The sequence below is a fragment of the Hemiscyllium ocellatum genome, chromosome 29 (assembly GCF_020745735.1).
Source record: "Hemiscyllium ocellatum isolate sHemOce1 chromosome 29, sHemOce1.pat.X.cur, whole genome shotgun sequence".
NCBI lineage: Eukaryota > Metazoa > Chordata > Chondrichthyes > Orectolobiformes > Hemiscylliidae > Hemiscyllium > Hemiscyllium ocellatum.
The window spans coordinates 17,610,351-17,627,853 of record NC_083429.1 but is presented as its reverse complement, the minus strand read 5'-3'; the positions used below and the strand labels follow the sequence as shown (position 1 = coordinate 17,627,853).

Sequence of the window (17,503 nt, the reverse complement as noted above, 5' to 3'; positions counted from 1 at the left end):
CGGTGTTGGACTGGGGTGTACACAGTTAAAAATCACACAACACCAGGTTATAGTCCAACAGGTTTAATTGGAAGCACACTCGCTTTCGGAGCGACGCTCCTTCATCAGGTGATTGTCAGGTGATTCATCAGGTGACAATGTCAGGTGACATTTTTATTCAAAATTATCATTGAAATTAAATGTCATATCTGCCAGGCTGAGATTCAAACTCATATTCCAAAACATTAGCCTAGGGTTCTGGATCATGAGTCCAGAGACATTACTATTAAACTACCATCTCACAAATCTTTACCATGAATCATCAAAACAAAATAGACAATGTTCCATTGATGGATACCATTGATGGTGAGGGAGACCGGGTGGCTAAAAGTTTGTTCAAAAAGATATGTTTTAATGAGAGTTGTGGGATTGGTCTTTATTGCTAGGGCAGCATTTATTGCCCATCTCTAATTGCCCTTGAGAAGTAGTGTTGAGTCACCTTCTTGAGCCACTGCTGTCCATGTGATGTAAGTATACCCACACTACTTTTAGGAAGGCCGGTTCAAGATTGTGACCCAGCCTCAGTGAAAGAATAATGATATTGTTCCAAGTTGGGATAATGGGTATGGAGGAAAACTTACAAATGGTTGTACTGTCATGCATCTACTGCCTTTATCCTCCTAGATGTAGAGGTCATGGGTTTAGAACCTGCCATTGAAGAAATCCTGACCACTTATTGTAGTCTATTTTCTAACTGGTACATGCTGTTGCCACTGCGCATTGATATGCAGGGAGTGAATGTTGAGAGAGATAGATAGGATACTAGTCATATGGCTGCTTTGTGTTAATGGTGTCAAACTTCTTGAAACCTGTTGGAACTGCACTCATCAAGGCAAGTTGAGAATATTCCATTACACTTTGGGTTTGTAGATTCTAAGCAGAATTTTGGATGTGACACTGACCACAGAATCCCCTCCCTCCGAATTGCTCTTGTAGCCACAGTATTTATGTGGATGGTTTAGTTATATTTCTGGTCAATGGCAGGACTTTAAAGATGGGGACTTAAAATGATGGAATGTAGTTAGACTTTTGGTTGGAGGTGGTAATTTCTTACTACCTGTGTGGCATGAATGCTATTGTTGCACTTTAGATCACATGTGAATGACCTTGCTCTGTGCACAGGAACTGTTTCAGTTCCTCAAGAATCCTGAATGGAATGAGACAGTGAACAGTCGTCAATTAACATCCCTCCATCTGACCATTAAGATGGAGAGAAGGTCATTGATGAAACAGCTGAAGATGGTTGAGCCGAGGACAACTCCTGCAGAGACGTCCCTGCGGCGTTGAGGTGAATTACCTCTAACAAGCACAACCATCTTCCTATGAGCCAACATCGGGTTCCCATTTTGGTGGTGCCAGAATGCATTTTGACAGGATCAAAGATATTGACTTGAGTCTTTCCAATAATTAACCTTAAGATATTGCAGCTTCTCTGAGGCTGAAAGATGAACAAGTGGTCTGACAAGAGCTGAACATTGGTGTCACATGTGTAGTTGCTGAGCCTATATCTACTAGTAATGTATTGAGGAGAAATTCATTTCATAACTTTGATTTTTTTGATATTTTGAGTGAGAATGAGGTGACTAGAACTCCATGAACTCATAGAATGTTTCTGCTGTGCTATATCATCTTCATACATGTACAAAGCAAGTCTCATTTTAACTATTTCTATAATTCAATATTCTCATATTACTGTGCAAAAATAACAAAAACTACAAGTTTGATCCTACAATTTTCTGACTTAATACAATTCAACATCACTTTAAGGTACATTTCTTGGTCATTCAAAATTACATGTAATTAATAATAACAATGGTAAGAGAAAGAATTACCTTTTTACAGACATCTAGCTAATTGGAACTTATCAAACAAAAACTTGCACTCTGTTAAAATGATGTAAATGAGTTCCACTATTAGAGCATGACCTCATCCATATATCAAAAATAATAGTTGTTCTTACAGAAAAAGGCACAAACTAGTTAAGGAACTAATTTGTCTGGTGTCTGAGGGGTTGTACCCTTTTCCCTGAATGCATCCAACAGTAGTACTGAGACAAGGGGTAAATGACATTTCTCCTGTCACTAATTACATTTATCAAGTGTGGATTTCTTCAAGAAAGATCTGCTCAGCTAATGTATTTGTGCTGGTTCAATAATCCTAGTTTCTTTAAAGAATCTACCTTATGAAGTCAACTGCACCAGGAGAGACCAGCAAAAGATATAGAACTGTAAACTGTAACTGCATGGAATGGTTTTATTTTAATTTTAATCATTTTAATTTTTTAAGGAAATAAATCACATGTTTTGATTGACGGGGAATTCTTCTATACCGCAATGGTTGTGTTCTTGTGCAACATCGCATTACAGAAAAATCGCTCTTCCCATCCAACTCTATTTTGATTTAGTCCCTACCCTCCCCTTCATCTGTTCTTTCACATAAGCAGAGCCCAATCAGTCCTGTTACTGGTTCCTTGGCCACTTGGATTTTTTTTTCCTACTGATGGTGTATTAGTATTTTCACTGTGTTTTGCACCGATACAAACAAACTACAAAGATAAAAGAAAAATGGCACTTTAGAAACAGCGTTTAAAGTGTTGATGATGTAATCATGTTACAGGCCAACACATGTTTTAGAAGTTTGCACTTTAGAAACAGTATCTCCAATTTGTCAATTGTATTACAGCGAATTCATGTTAATGAAACATGTGTTATAGCAGAACGATCTGTATTTGATTTATTATTGTCACATATACTTAGGTCCAATGCAAAGTTTCATTTTGCATGCTGTACCGGCAGATCATACCATACAAAGTGCATTAGGGTAATAGAACAGGGCTAAGGGTACAACGTTATGGTTGCAAAGAAGGTACACAAAGAGCGAGAACAACATTTAATGTAAAATTTGAGAGGTCCATTGGGAAGTCTATTAACACCAGGGAAGAAGATGTTCTTGAATCTGTTGGTGTATGTGTTTAAGCTTTTATATCTTCCGCCTGATGAAAGAGGTTGGAAAAGATTATAACTGAGGTGGGAGAGGACTTTGATGATGTTGGCTGCCTTCCCGAGGCAGCAGAGAGTGTAAATGGAGTCAATGGATGGAAAGTTGGCTTGCGTGATTGACTGCTTGTACACTGTTCTTCCAATTCAATTTATCATCTACTTTGATATGTTATAAGAACCACACATATTTAACTTTGGGAATATAAATTGGAAAATAGGAGCTTAAACTATTACTTGCTTATTTCAGAACAGAAAAGAAAGATACAACTGTGTTGGCACTTAATGGTTATACATGGTTATGGATAACTTTACTAGAGGCTGGATTTTGGTACTTTTGTGGGACACGTTGGCACCAGGTGTCTTTAGAGAAAAGTGGAATTGCCTGGCAACAGGGTTTGCTGCAATTGGCAGTTTTGTAAGTAAGTGGTTAATTGTCGCTGGACTAAGAGGAGACAAAACAGTTGGGATTTAAATCTTTAAGCTTGTCAGCAAGTCAATCTGTGCACCATCTCTATATTCAATTCTGAAAGAAATAATAATCAAAGACTACAAAAGAAATGATACTTTGAATTCATGGGGGCAGCTTGGTGGCTCAATGGTTAGCACTGCTGCATCACAGCTCCAGGAGCCAGGGTTCGATTCCAGCCTTGGGTGACTATCTGTGTGGCGTACGAGCATTCTCTCTGTGTCTGCGTGGGTTTCCTCCAGGTGCTCCGGTTTCTTTCCATAGTCCAAAGATATAGAATCCTTGTACAATGGAATCAGGCCCTTCGGTACAACAGGTCCACACTGACCCTCCAAAGAGAAACCTACCCAGACCCATTTCTCTAGCTTTACATTTACCCCAGACTAATATATCTAATCTACATATTCCTGAACACTATGGGCAATTTAGCATGGCCAGTTCACCAACCCACACGGACACAGGTAGGATGTGCAAACTCCACACAGACAGTCGCCCGAGGCAGGAATTGAACCGAGGTCCCTGGCACTGTGAGGCACCAGTGTGAACTACACAGTCACTGTGTTGCCCCCAAAGATGTGCAGGTTAAGTGAATTGACTGTGCTAAATTGCCTATATTGTTCAGGGGAGTGTAGGTTTGGTGTATTATTTAGGGCTGAAAATGTGTTGCTGGAAAAGCGCAGCAGGTCAGGCAGCATCCAAGGAGCAGGAAAATCGACGTTTTGGGCACGAGCCCTTCTTCATGAATGCCCGAAATGTCGATTCTCCTGCTCCTTGGATGCTGCCTGACCTGCTGCGCTTTTCCAGCAACACGTTTTCAGCTGTGATCTCCAGCATCTGCAATCCTCACTTTCTCCTGTATTATTTAGGGGAAATGTAGACTAATAGGGTAGAGGAATAGATCTGGATGGGTTACCCTATAGAGGGTTGGTGTGGATTTGTTGGACCTAATGGCTTCTTTCCACACTGTAGAGATTCTATGACAAGACCCAAGTCTAACTGACTGGCTACTAAATTTGAGGACTGCTGTAGTCAACCACAATGTGATATCATTGCAAAACAAAAAACCTGAAAAAGTCACATCATTTGCACTGTGAAATAGGCTTTTCTGCCTATACATAACAAATATATCTTTGTCAAGACTGTTCATCTTGTCTATTTTATCAGTCCTTGTTTATGAATGAATATGAAAGCATTTGGATTTAAAGGATGACATAGGTTAGTTCAGATATTAGTAAGTAATAATCAGTTTTTTGCCACATTAGAGGACGCATTTGTTACAATAATTAAATTTTCAGATTCTTCTTCATTGATGAAGCCTGGCATGAGTTTTGTTTACCTTAAATGGCTGTCACTGCCAGAAGTAATTCATTCTCGAGATTAAACTGATCACATCTTCACACTTTAACTCCTGAAATAATGGGGCTTGATTTTCTGTGCACTATATCACAAGGGTCATGGCAACCTAGATACCTGCGTAGAATCATCAGATCATACAAGACAGATGAAGGTCCTTCAGCTCACCATGCCTGCACTGCCAAATATACATGACTACCTACAGAAGTCCCACATTCCCAGTACCTTGAATGTCAGTGATTTACAGATACTGAACATAGCAGTTATGGATATGAGGAGATTATGAAGGTTTTACAAGTTGAGCAAACTGGTGAGCTGAACAAAATTCTCAAAATGTTCAGGCAGCGTCTTCCAAACCCACAATCACTACCATCTAGAAGGACAAGGGCAGATGCGTTGGAAAACCACTCCCTGCAAGTCCCCATCCAAGCTATTCTTAAGCTGACTTGGAAATTTATCACCATTGTTTCAGTGTTGCTGGGTCAAAATTCTGGAATTCCCTTCTGAATGGCATTGTGGGTCTACCTGCAGAATATGGACTGCAGCAGTTCACCACCACCTTCTGCAGGGCAACTATGGACGAACAATCTTTTCAATCATCATTCTTCCAAAACTTCTCTTTTCTAAATGAAACTTTTTCAGAAGCACTATGAGAAGGTTGAGGGTTCTTGTTTCTGATCTTCAGCACAATGAGTTCTCCTGCACCATCATAGGTTGACCTGGAAGAATAATAGACAAAACAAAGGCATGGTAGCTGTTAAAATAGTAATGATTCCAGTTTAGTATATCACCTATTTTAGTTGGTTGGCTCCAGAAAAACACAAACTTGATTAATTGAATCCCTGTTAGAATTCCAATTATGCCAACTAATCTCCTGTTTGTAAAATACCACAATCAAAATAGTACCCAAATCTCCCAAAAGTATAAAATGGTTAAAACTGTACATTTAATTCCATTGTAAGGGATTCCAATGGATCAAACCAAAGTGAACATGTTTGATTCCTGAGCAAATGTATATGGACTCTCCCTTTCCAAGATTCACTTATAAATTATATATTTTTATGCGGTGTCCTATTTGCAAACAATGAGTTTCTTAAGAATAATGAAATAGGTCATATTTGGTAATGTTCAGATTAACATCACAGTCACTCTCAACCTCCACTATTGTTAATCCCAGTGTCACGTGGTCACACTTTCACTTCTGTGTGAGAAGATTGAAGGCTCCAATTGCCATTCCAGGTGATACTTGAGTGCCCTGTACTGAGGATGTGCTGCACTATTGATGAGCCTGTGATTCAAATGCTAATGTTAGAATAAGACTCTGGCTGCCCCACAGGTGAATGTCATGGCACCATTTTGAAGAACAAAAGAATGGCTTCCCAGCTATTGATTCCTTAACCATGTGAAAAACACCAACTACCTGGACAGTATCACTTGCTGTATGTTGGAAATTGCTGTGTAAAAATTGGCTGATGTGCTTCCAAGATGATAACAGTCAGCACACTTCAAAAATCTTTCATTGACTAAAGAGCATTTGGAAGGGCTGAAGTCAGGCAAAGTGTGTTACAAATGCAATTCTTTTTATTTAACCAGCCACTTGAGTAAAACATATCACAGTAAAGACAATTCTTGCCTAATTCCTGCCCCATGCACATCTGATCACCATGCCCCACTCCTACAAGGTGCCACAGCTGATATTGGGACTGCATTTAATACTCTCCCACTGATGAGTTCAATTATGGCTCCCTCCCTCTATTGGCCGTGTTGTTGAATGGCTTGCCTATCCACCTGTCAATAGACCAATTGAGGCCCTTCATTGGGCAATTAGTATTCTTTAAGGGACTCAACATCCCCACAACCAGCCTTTCACCAACAGTAGGAGAGATACATTCTCCACTTGTAAGTGAAGTAAACAATGTTCCCCCTTGGCTGTATCCCCAAGGAGTTGATCTTGGCCCAGGTTTCTATAGTCTCTTAAACCTCAGCTTCCAACTCCCTCATAAAACTGACCTCACCAACAGCCAAACATTTCAAAAATTCTGATTTTTTTTACAGATTGCCATCTCATTGCCTGAATCCAGTACCAGCCCTGGCCACAATGTCTGTGGGGTACAAGTTAATTGGGATTTGCCAGTCCCAGATGGTGAGTAGGTTTCTGAGGCAGAATGTACTGTCTCTAATGAGGCATAAAATTGCAGAAGATAGCAGCAGAGTAAGACAGTCCACCCAGAACAGTTCTGCTTCACCTGTATTTTCTATTTTTTTCTCTATTTTAAGCAGTCCTGAAGGAGCATACGGGGAAGTGAGTCACAGAACAGTACGAGAAGATGATAATCCCAGAACAGCGTGAGGGGAAGATAATCCCAGAACAGTGCAAGGGGAAGATGGTCCTGGAGCAGATGATTCCAGAACAGGGCAAGGGGAAAATAGTCAAAGAATAGGGCAAATTGGAAGGTAGCCCTGGAATAGCGTGAGGGGAAGATAGACCCGGAGCAGGGTGAGGGGGAGATAGGCCCGGAGCAGCACAACATACCTAGGTGCAGCTGAGTCCTGGAGCGGACCAGACTGGAGGCCCAGAGTGGAGCAAAACAGTTTTTGGACTGGGGTCTAGCATGGGCGGTCAGGCCATCTGCTTGCTGAGCTTCTGCAATGTATTGTCTATTTGAAATTCTTTCCTGGACCTGTATTATCAATCCTCTTACTATGTTATAACTATCTTATCTCAAACTTTTTTTTTTAGATACTGTAAGTAATGTTGCTATTTTTCTTTTATTTCACTTTTGTATCCAAAATTTAACCTCGGTACCTGTACCTAAGATGGCATCATTAGAGACAGACATTGTGAAAACTTTTCATTGTACTCTTGGTACATCTGTACTGAGTACCCATAACAATGAGGTTATTCTATTCTACTCTATTCCAATTACCAGTCAATTTGGTTGATGCATAACTGTTTGTCCCTTGATGATGTCTCAGTTGTTAGCACTGTTGCCTCACAGCTCTAAGGACCTGGGTTTGATTCCAGCCTCAGGTAACTGTTTTTGTGGTGTATATACATTCTCCCTGCATCTTGCCGAATGTCCTGGTTTCCTCCCTCAGTCCAACGATTAACCAAAGTCAATGCAACATGACGGGGATAGGGTCGGGACCTCGGTCTGGGTGGGATGTTTTTTTGTAGGGTCAGTGCAGATTCGATTGGCCAAATGACCTCTTTCCACACTGTAAGTGACTGTATGATTCCATAGACTGGCCCCCTGCCTTTGTAGTCAGGGTTTGTGGAGTCAACGGCATCCCATATCATTCAGCTCTCGAAAAAAAGATCAAACCTCAACATACGTTTGCAGAGCACTGCATGTTAGTTAAGAATATCTGAATGATGTTTCTCCCCACTTTCTCCCTGCTTTCAAAAGGATGTTAAAACTCACTGAGCTGGTGTTTCATGGGAGAATTTTACCTAAAGCACTAATCTGTATTTATCAGCCAGGCAAGTTAGAGATTTCAGCTAATTTGAACATTAGAAATGGTGCTTTGCCAAATATGAGGGAAGGTGCAGTAATTTTTGGTGCCATGTTTGACTGAATGGTCACCAACTTATGGTTATGTCTATAACCAACAAGTGTTGTCTGCTTGTAAATTGTTTCTAAATATGAATGCATGTACAGAAACATAAACACAGTTTTTACATTGATGATGCATCTCCATGTTAAGCCATAGTTGGATTAAATGCAATCATGTACAAATGTATCTCTCTCACACACATGTGCGCACACGCACGCACACAGACATTTACAGTGCGATCTAAACTGCTGCCTTCTGAGGACAGAACAAGCTATAATCGAAGAACTTCTCCTTCAGTCCTTAGACATGGCTTAAAAAAAAGAAACAAAAATTGTAAAACTTCCTTTGCAGAACTGATGTTAGACCAGTGGAACTATTAGAATGGGACGTAAAGTCTCCCTCCCTTTGAAAAGATATATTTGCCATGGAGGGAATGCTGCAAAGGGTCACCAGACTAATTGTGGCTTAGCAGGTTTGTCCATCAAGGAGAGATTGAGTTCATGAAGCCTGGATTGAGTGGAATGTAAAAGAATGAGATGGAATTTCATTGAAACATATAAAACTGAGAGGGCTGGACAGAGGATGTAGGGATAGAGTGTCCCCTGGCCTTGGAGGGGTGGTGGGATCCAGAACAAGGGGTCACAGATTCAGAATGCATGGTAGATCACTTCAGCTTGAGGTCAGGAGGAATGTCTTCACTCAGAGGTTGGTTAACCCTTGGAATTGAAAAATGTGGTGCTGGAAAAACGTAGCAGGCCAGGCAGCATCCGAGGAGCAAGAGAATCGACATTTCGGGCATAAGCCCTTCTTCAGGCTTATGTCCGAAACGTCAATTCTCCTGCTCCTCGGATGCTGCCTGGCCTGCTGTGTTTTTCCAGCACCACATTTTTCAATTCTGGTACTCCAGCATCTGTAGTCCTCACTTTCTCCTAGTTGATCTTAACCTTTGGAATTGTCTACCACAGAAGACTATGCGGGTCAAGTTGCTGAATATATTTCAGAAGGCGATAGATTTCTAGAGACGAAAGGTAGCAACAGGAATGGGATGAGAATAGGAGCATGGAGCATAGAGTTGAGATCAAGGATCAGCTATGATCATATTGAATGGTGAAGTGAGCTCAATGGGCCAAATGGTCTACTCCCTGCTCCTATGTCAAGGTTTCAATGTGAAATGGGAGAAAATATGCTTGTATAATGGGGAGCAACACAAAAACAGGCCTAGTTTGTCTATAATGATATTTACGCTGTCCAACATCCCCATCTACTTTACTCCATCTCATCGAATCAATGTGTCATTTGCATATTCTTCCCTCATTCTCTTAATTAGATACACCTATCAATGCATCTATTCATTTAATTCACCCGATGTAATTCTTAGGATGATATGCTCATAACATGCTAAATAAAGAGGTTTATCCTAAATCCACTTCTGGAATTAGCCACTGACTTACTCCTGGCTGTGTGCCTGAGAATACCACATGTTCCTGGAGTATCATTTCCAGTATATCATCTTAAAAAGATGCTGGAATAACAATCCTTCAGTCATGTATTACTAAACTGTCACTGATCATGAAATGTTGTCAATGCTCAAAGTACATGTTCTCAGATAACTGGCCAACCCTCAAGACAATATTGGGGAATGGGAGCACATTCTTGGTCACTCCTTCATTCATGTCTCTTAATTTGCTGGCCATTGATTCTTCTTGCCCAGATGAAACTTCTCTTTTATGCCATTGCAGGTGATCTCAATGATTCTTTCTTCTTTTTGGGTTCCACCATGAGACTGGGAGGCTGAGTGGATTTTTTAATTGGTTGACACTTGACAGGTTGATCGACCGTGGTTTGTTTTTTGACCCTTTGTTCAGAGAGGCAATTGAATTCCTTCAACTCTTCCTTGAATTACCAACACACTCAATTCTAATGTGGCTTGTCACCATCAGAATTGCAGATAGGGAGAAAACTAAACACACAACTTCCTATCCTAGCAAAGAGGTTGATTTTATAGTTGAGTCCATGGGACTATAAAAAATGTTTGTGGTTTGGAGCAGTTTTGCTGGGAGCAGCATATTGCTCACTGGAATGAATATTATTGTGCATGACAATGAGCCAAGTGCAACAGAAATGGATAAAGGACCTCAACAGGGACCTCAACATCATCCAAAACCATTTGAGATCATGTTTTGTCCTTCAAGCTGAGCAGGTTATGTGTTGGATCCACAGGAATCTTGTCTCATTGTTGATGTTTGCTATCCAAGAAATGTCAATATAAAATTCAAGGTCCTGAAGTCAAAAACTAGCCAACCGTTCAAATCCAAAGAGAAAGTGTAGTGGACATGTTGTGGAAGGTTGGAGCACACCTGCATTTGTGAAGTCTGAGGCTTGAGGTGATAAATAGAAATGCAGATAGATACCTGAATGGATAAATGTTAATGTAAGAGAAAGGTTTGGGAGTGAGGAATGGCAATGAGGCACCTATTAATAGTTCTGGAAGGATGTTGAAGACAGCATTAAGCTCTACCCGATTGGATGATATCACATAGTCTTGGATGGAGAATCTTGCTCAAAGTCCCAATGTGTCATCATCACTTCCTTATTATGCCTAACTAATTAATGTAACATATACCTAATGTCACCATGAAATGAATTGCACCTTTTTGTTAAGACCATTGCTCACTGTTAGACTCATTAATGGTTTATCCTCTACCACAGTTCATCAACTAAGCTCTTAGACTTGGCTTGGAAACAAGGATTGATGACAACGCTCCACCTCAGCCACAAGGTGCCTGGGGTTAGTTCTAATATTTTTTCCACTCCTTTCCATTTCCCTGATAGGCTTCCACTTGTCCTCACATTCCACATAGACCTCTGCATTTGCCAACTCTTCCCAACTCCAGTGTGATGCCACTACCAAGCACGTCTTCCTTTCCCTATCAGCATTTCAACTGAGTATTCCATCCATGACAGCCTAGCCAATTCCTCAGTCACCCTTAATACACCATCCTTTACTAACTGCACCTTCCCATGAGATGGTGTACCTCCTCCTTACCTTCTCCCTTCTTACAGTCCAAGGCCACACATACTTTTTTAGATTAGATTAGATTCCCTATAGTGTGGAAACAGACCCTTCGGCCCAACAAGTCCACAACAACCCTCCGAAGAGCAACCCACCCAGATCCACTTCCCTCTGACTCGGGCACCTAACACTATGGGTAATTTAGAATGGCTAATTCACCTAACCTGCACATCTTTGGAGTGTGGGAGGAAACCGGAGCACCCGGAGGAAACTCATGCAGGCACAGGGAGAATGTGCAAACTCCACACAGACAGTCACCAAGGCTGGAATCGAACCTGGGTCCCTGGTGCTGTGCTCCCAATGCAGTCTCCTCTACATTGGGGAGACTGGACGTTTCCTCACAGAGCACTTTAGGGAACATCTCAGGGATACCCACATGAATCAACTCCACCACCCTGTGGCCCAACATTTCAACTCCCCCTCCCACTCTGCCGAGGACATGCTGGTCCTGGGTCTCCTCCACCATCGCTCCCTCACCACCCGACACCAGGAGGAAGAACGCTTCATCATCTGCCTCGGAACACTTCAACCCATGGGCATCAATGTGGACTTCACCAGTTTCCGCATTTCCCCTCCCTTCACCGTACCCCAGTTCCAACCTTCCAGCTCAGCACCATCCTCATGACCTATCCTACCTGCCAATCTCCCTTCTCACCTATCCACTCCACCTTCCCCTCTGACCTATCACCTTCATCCCCACCCCCATTCCACTATTGTAGTCTTTGCTACGTCCTCCCCAGCACCCCCCCAACCCAGGTCGATATTTCTACTCCTCAGATGCTGCCTGACCTGCTGTGCTTTTCCAGCACCATTCCAATCTAAACTCTGATTTCCAGCATCTGCAGTCCTCACTTTTGCCTTGCTGTGAGACAGCAGTGCTAACCACTGAGCCATCGTGTCACCCACTTTATCTAGATGAAGCACCTATTGACTTGTATGCTTTCAATTCTTTCTATTGTATTCTCTGACCAGAATGTGGGTTCCTCTACACTGGGATCACATGCAGACTGACTAACTGCTTTGCAGAACACCTCGTTCTGTCTGCAGTCATGACACCAAGCTTCCTATCACTTGTTCTCCACTTGTTTGCATCTCACCTTTTGAATAGCAACTTCGCAGCTTTTTAAACTCAACAATGAGCTCAATAATTTCAGATTGTAACTATGGCCCGAATTTTATTTTCTTTTGTTCTGCAGATTTTATTTTAACTCTGCTTTTTTCCCTAATCCTTGTGGATGGCAGTTATTGATTATTCTACCAATCTGTTCTTCTAGGCATTTATTTTGTCTTTATCAGTCTCATTATCCCTTCCATCGACTCAATGCCATGCTATTCATCTCTTAATTTTTCCTCGCTTCACTCATTTCCTCCCTTATGCATTTTCCCACCATCCCTCCTTTCACCTGCTTAAAAACTGTTGCTTCTCCAATTTTCCCCAATTATGAGCAAAGATCATTTCTTGAAATGTTGACGTTATTTCATTCTGCAGATGCAAATAGACCTGCTGAATGTTCCTGATATTTTGTTTTCATTTGGAGGTCCAAAATTTGTACTTTGCTTTATTGTCAAAATGTGTTGACCGTTCTTCAATATATACAATGAGTAACTGGATTTATTTTTCTATTGCAACAGTACAACAGCAACCCAGGAAATGTTTTACTATTGTGGTCAAAACTATAATGTTTCTGGAAAATGAAAAATAGAATTTAAAAGTTGCTATCACAGAATTAACACCATGGGAATTTTAAACAATTGTTATGAAGCCAGTTGATGGTATCACTGAACAAGTTAGATCTCAGAACGAAACCTGGGTTAATGAGTTTTGAGAAGATTCATAGCTCAGTTTGAGATTCTGGATGTAGGTTTGCTCACTGAGCTGGAAGGTTCGTTTTTCAGATGTTTTGTCACCATACTACTTAACATCTTCAGTGAGCCTCACCTCAGGAAGTGACATCACCAACGAAGGAAACCTAAACATATAAAAGGAAAGCGGGCCAGTACCACCAGTGCTTCATCCGAAGACTCACTGAAGATGTTACCTAGTATGGTGATGAAACAAACCTTCCAGCTCAGCGAGCAAGCCTATATCCAAAACCTAGGTTGATGGACCATATGTTTAACTTTTGCAGTTGCTGGCTCATCACTGAAATACATTCACTGGAGACTGCAAATGTTCTTTAACCAAAGAACAAGAAAAAAAATTAAACAAAGTTATTTACCTTTGAAAAGATCATGACACAAACAGCGAAACAAGGTTTCAATCTGTTCCTGAACAGGTTTTACAGGTATTCAGGTTCAAAGAAATTTCACCTTATCATGACTTATAAATTTATACTTAACTGACTCCAAAATCCTTTTCTTGGATTGTGGAAGCTATCTTACAATTCCTTTCTAAATCTAATGTCATGAACTTTCTCAATTCAGATGGTCTAAACTTTCTCATTCTAACAAGTGAAGCTCTCATGGTCTAATAGGTCTACAAACTAACAACCATTTGGTTGGGGTATCAGGCCCTTTGAAGTAAACCTGTCTTGTCTTGCTAGAAGAAACCTCTCTCCATTCTGAACTGAAATATTAGTTCTTCTGAATTGAGACATTCAACATTTTGTTCTGAAAGGAAAACTAAACTAATGGTTTACTGGTTTGTTGTAATCTTAGCAATGTAAACATTACATCCATTAATAGTAATGGGGTTATCCTAGGCACTTGACTATATCCACATGCTTGATTGGTGTTGACATATTTAGGTCCCTGTTCCAAATGACTTTCTGACCAGTTGCAAGTAAAATTATTCAGACAAGACTAATCCACATCCATCTATCTCTATACTAAAATCCAAATGCCAAAATTTGATATATAATTTGTATTTTGTCACAACATATGATCTATAAGTTACAATGGGTTAGCTACAGCTAAACTAATTGCAAAGTATACTTCTACACTGGGACTGAAGAGAGATGCTCAATATATTTGCAGTTAGTGATGCCTTATTTGGAAGCTCTTTGCATTTGTATGACATGTTTAATATGCTAAATGTCTCAGAGTGATTGAATAAATATAAACAAAACATTTGTAATAAAGTTAGGGGAGGTGAATCAAATGTTTTCAGGAGGGATGAGGTGTAAACTGAAGAATTGGACGAAGGCAAGTGCAGATAAATTCTTGGTAAGCAAACGGCTAAAGGTTTTCAAAATATAGGAATGTGGATTTGAGGTTATTGTCAGGTCAGCTCTGATCTTATTAAATGGTGAAGTGGATCAAATAGCCTACTTCAGCTCTTTGCTTTTAAATTTGGAAGAGGTTAAGTTGTGGGAGTAGAAATAAGGCCACATTTATCATCCACTGCTCAGAGGGTGTGAATAGGAAATCTGGTTTGTTCTTGTATTGCTTTTCTCACAATCTCTGGATGTTTCAAATCCTTTTACATTTGATGTGCTTTTCTCATTATGATGAGGAAAATGCTGCAGCAAATTTGTGCACAGCATTTCCCAAAGACCACAATATGATAATGACTAGATCATCTGCTTTTAGCGATGTTGATCTAGGGATAAATACTAACATGAATAATTCTCCAGCTCTTCTTCAAAGTGTTACTTTGGGGATTTGTAGATCCATCCAGTTAGACAGAGCAATGGTTATCATCTCAGCTGAAAGACAGCATGTCCAACAGTTGAGAACATGTTACTGGAAAAGCTCAGCAGGTCAGGCAGCATCCAAGGACCAGGAAAATAGATGTTTTGGGCAGAAGCCCTTCATCAGGCTTATGCCTGAAACGTCGATTCTCCTGCTCCTCAGATGATACATGAGCTACTGTGCTTTTCTAGCACCGCACTTTTGACTCTGATCTCCAGCGTCTGCAGTCCTCACTTTCTCCTGGCAACTCCAGCAGTGCAGCACACCCTCAGTACAGCAATGACGTGTTTAATTCTCAGAGTAAAGATGTAACCTTGAGACCCAGAAGCAAGAATGTTACCAACTGGGGTTGGTTAGCTTAATTGGACAGATAGTGAGAGTATAACACAGAATGATGCCAGCAGAACAAATTCCAACCTCATTCTACATGGAGGCCTGTCTTCTTGACTTGCCTCATACTTCATGTGGATTAGAGCTCCTCAGGCTTTAGAAGGCATTGTTTCTTTCTAATAGAGAGAGATGTTGATGGTCCTTCATAGACAATGGCTACTTGCTGATGTAATACAATGTGATAGCTGACCATCTTCTCTATCACTATGTGATACTTATATTACCCCCAAACATGTAAATGAGATGATGTATCCTGCAGTATAGAAAAATTCAATAAAAAGTAATTACTGGTATCTAGATATGTGCACTCCAATCACAGGCACTTGTATATCTGAGCTCAAACTAAATAAATCAGACATCCAGTAGCAAGCTTCCCCTGAGTCATGCTGCAGGAAGACTCAGTAAGATGGAAACTGAGAGTTTTATATCATTAGGCCACATCCATGAAGCAATGATGACATCATGACCATGTCCCTTACAGGTACATTAGATGCCTGCTGAAGGCAAAACATAACATGCCCATTTTCCAAAGAGAATAAATCCCGAACATCGCACATTCAACATATTTAATATACAGACATATGAAGCAACATTAACAAGGTTAAAAATTGAAATTTTGATATCACTTTTGAAGATTTGTCAATTAATATTTATCTGATGATTATGTACCCATCTAGCCAGGCATGTGTTAATCTTGGTTGCTCTGAAACATTGGTGTTGTGTTGCTGTCACGAAGCATCATGACACAGGAAATGTTGGAGTTTACTTCCTGATTCGCTGCATCTTTGATTGATGTGTCACATGTGGGTCTGAGCTAGCTTCTGGTTCTTCACAATACAGCACCACGATCAGTAGTGACTTCATATATCCTGGGCTTGTGCCGAATCTTATAAGCCTTTGCTGGTGCCCAGCTAATTGGACTTCTGCCTTCAACCCATGGTCTTGTGGTAGTTCTCTCTACCTGCGCACTGGAGGTCTATCTGCTTCATTCTCCTTTCTCTTTGAAGAGGAAAGTTCCATGACTCCTTAGTTTGTAAATCTGTGTTTGCAGATGGCATAGCCATGTGATTGTACCACTACAAGAGTTAAAACCATGAAACAGACTCTTGCAGGTTGAATATTGGGAGCCACTTTTTGGAGTCCATGTCTTTTAGGATACGGTGTGGTAATATGTTGGCAATAATTCATGCGACAAATTTGGGAATACACGATGTTGATGGAAGTAGAAACTTCTTCATTTCTTGAGCCATTAATATGGTGTGAGATTGACAACATGAAAAGCTTGGTTATTTTCTAAAGATTACTTTTTTTTTTGTTCCCTTGATAAGCTTGTGTGTACTTGGGTGACTTTCCGTGCTGTCAACATTGTAGTGTTGTACTGCCTTATTGGTCACTTGGATCTTGTTCTGGCGTGTGATTGGCTTTTCAAATAAGATTTTTGTCACATGTGACCAATGTCCTTTGGTGCCACATGCTTTGCAGGTGTGAGGAAATGCCATACAATGTCTGAGTAGGTGTAACAGACCAGATCCATGATAGATCTGGCTGGTATTGTGCACTTTGCTGACCAAGTTGAAAGTAGATGTATTTAACCTTAGTCTGCCACTCTGGCTTCATACTGTTGTCCATCTTCCATCAAGGCATCAATGGTGTGATCCTTTCAGTTGCCCAGAAGATCTTTCCGAAATGCCTTGATCATTAGAGACAATTAGCAAATTGATTAGCCTGTCTCTGAACTCTTCCTCTGAGAAAGCACAACTATTCAGCTTTGCTGCATTATCTGGTGACAAAGTTATTGATATCGTTGAATTTTCTATCTGCACGACTGGAGTTGGAGTTCATTAATCCAGAGTTGATTTTATACTTTGAACTGCTCCTTATGAACTCACCAAATATGGTTGGCATGGTGGCTCACAGTGCCAGGGACCTGGGATCAATTCCAGCCTTAAGCAACTGTCTGTGTGGAGCTTGCACATTCTCCCTGTGTCTGCG

General features: G+C 40.7%; 1 long non-coding RNA gene across 1 annotated transcript in view; it reads left to right on the top strand.

Moving 5' to 3' along the window:
- The window catches only part of LOC132829700 (uncharacterized), a 63,367-nt gene that overhangs the window by 23,367 nt on the left and 22,497 nt on the right, over window positions 1-17,503 (top strand). The window contains exon 2 of the long non-coding RNA XR_009646260.1: window positions 6,913-7,000. This is a non-coding gene — a long non-coding RNA (uncharacterized LOC132829700). The remainder of the gene's footprint in view (window positions 1-6,912; window positions 7,001-17,503) is intronic.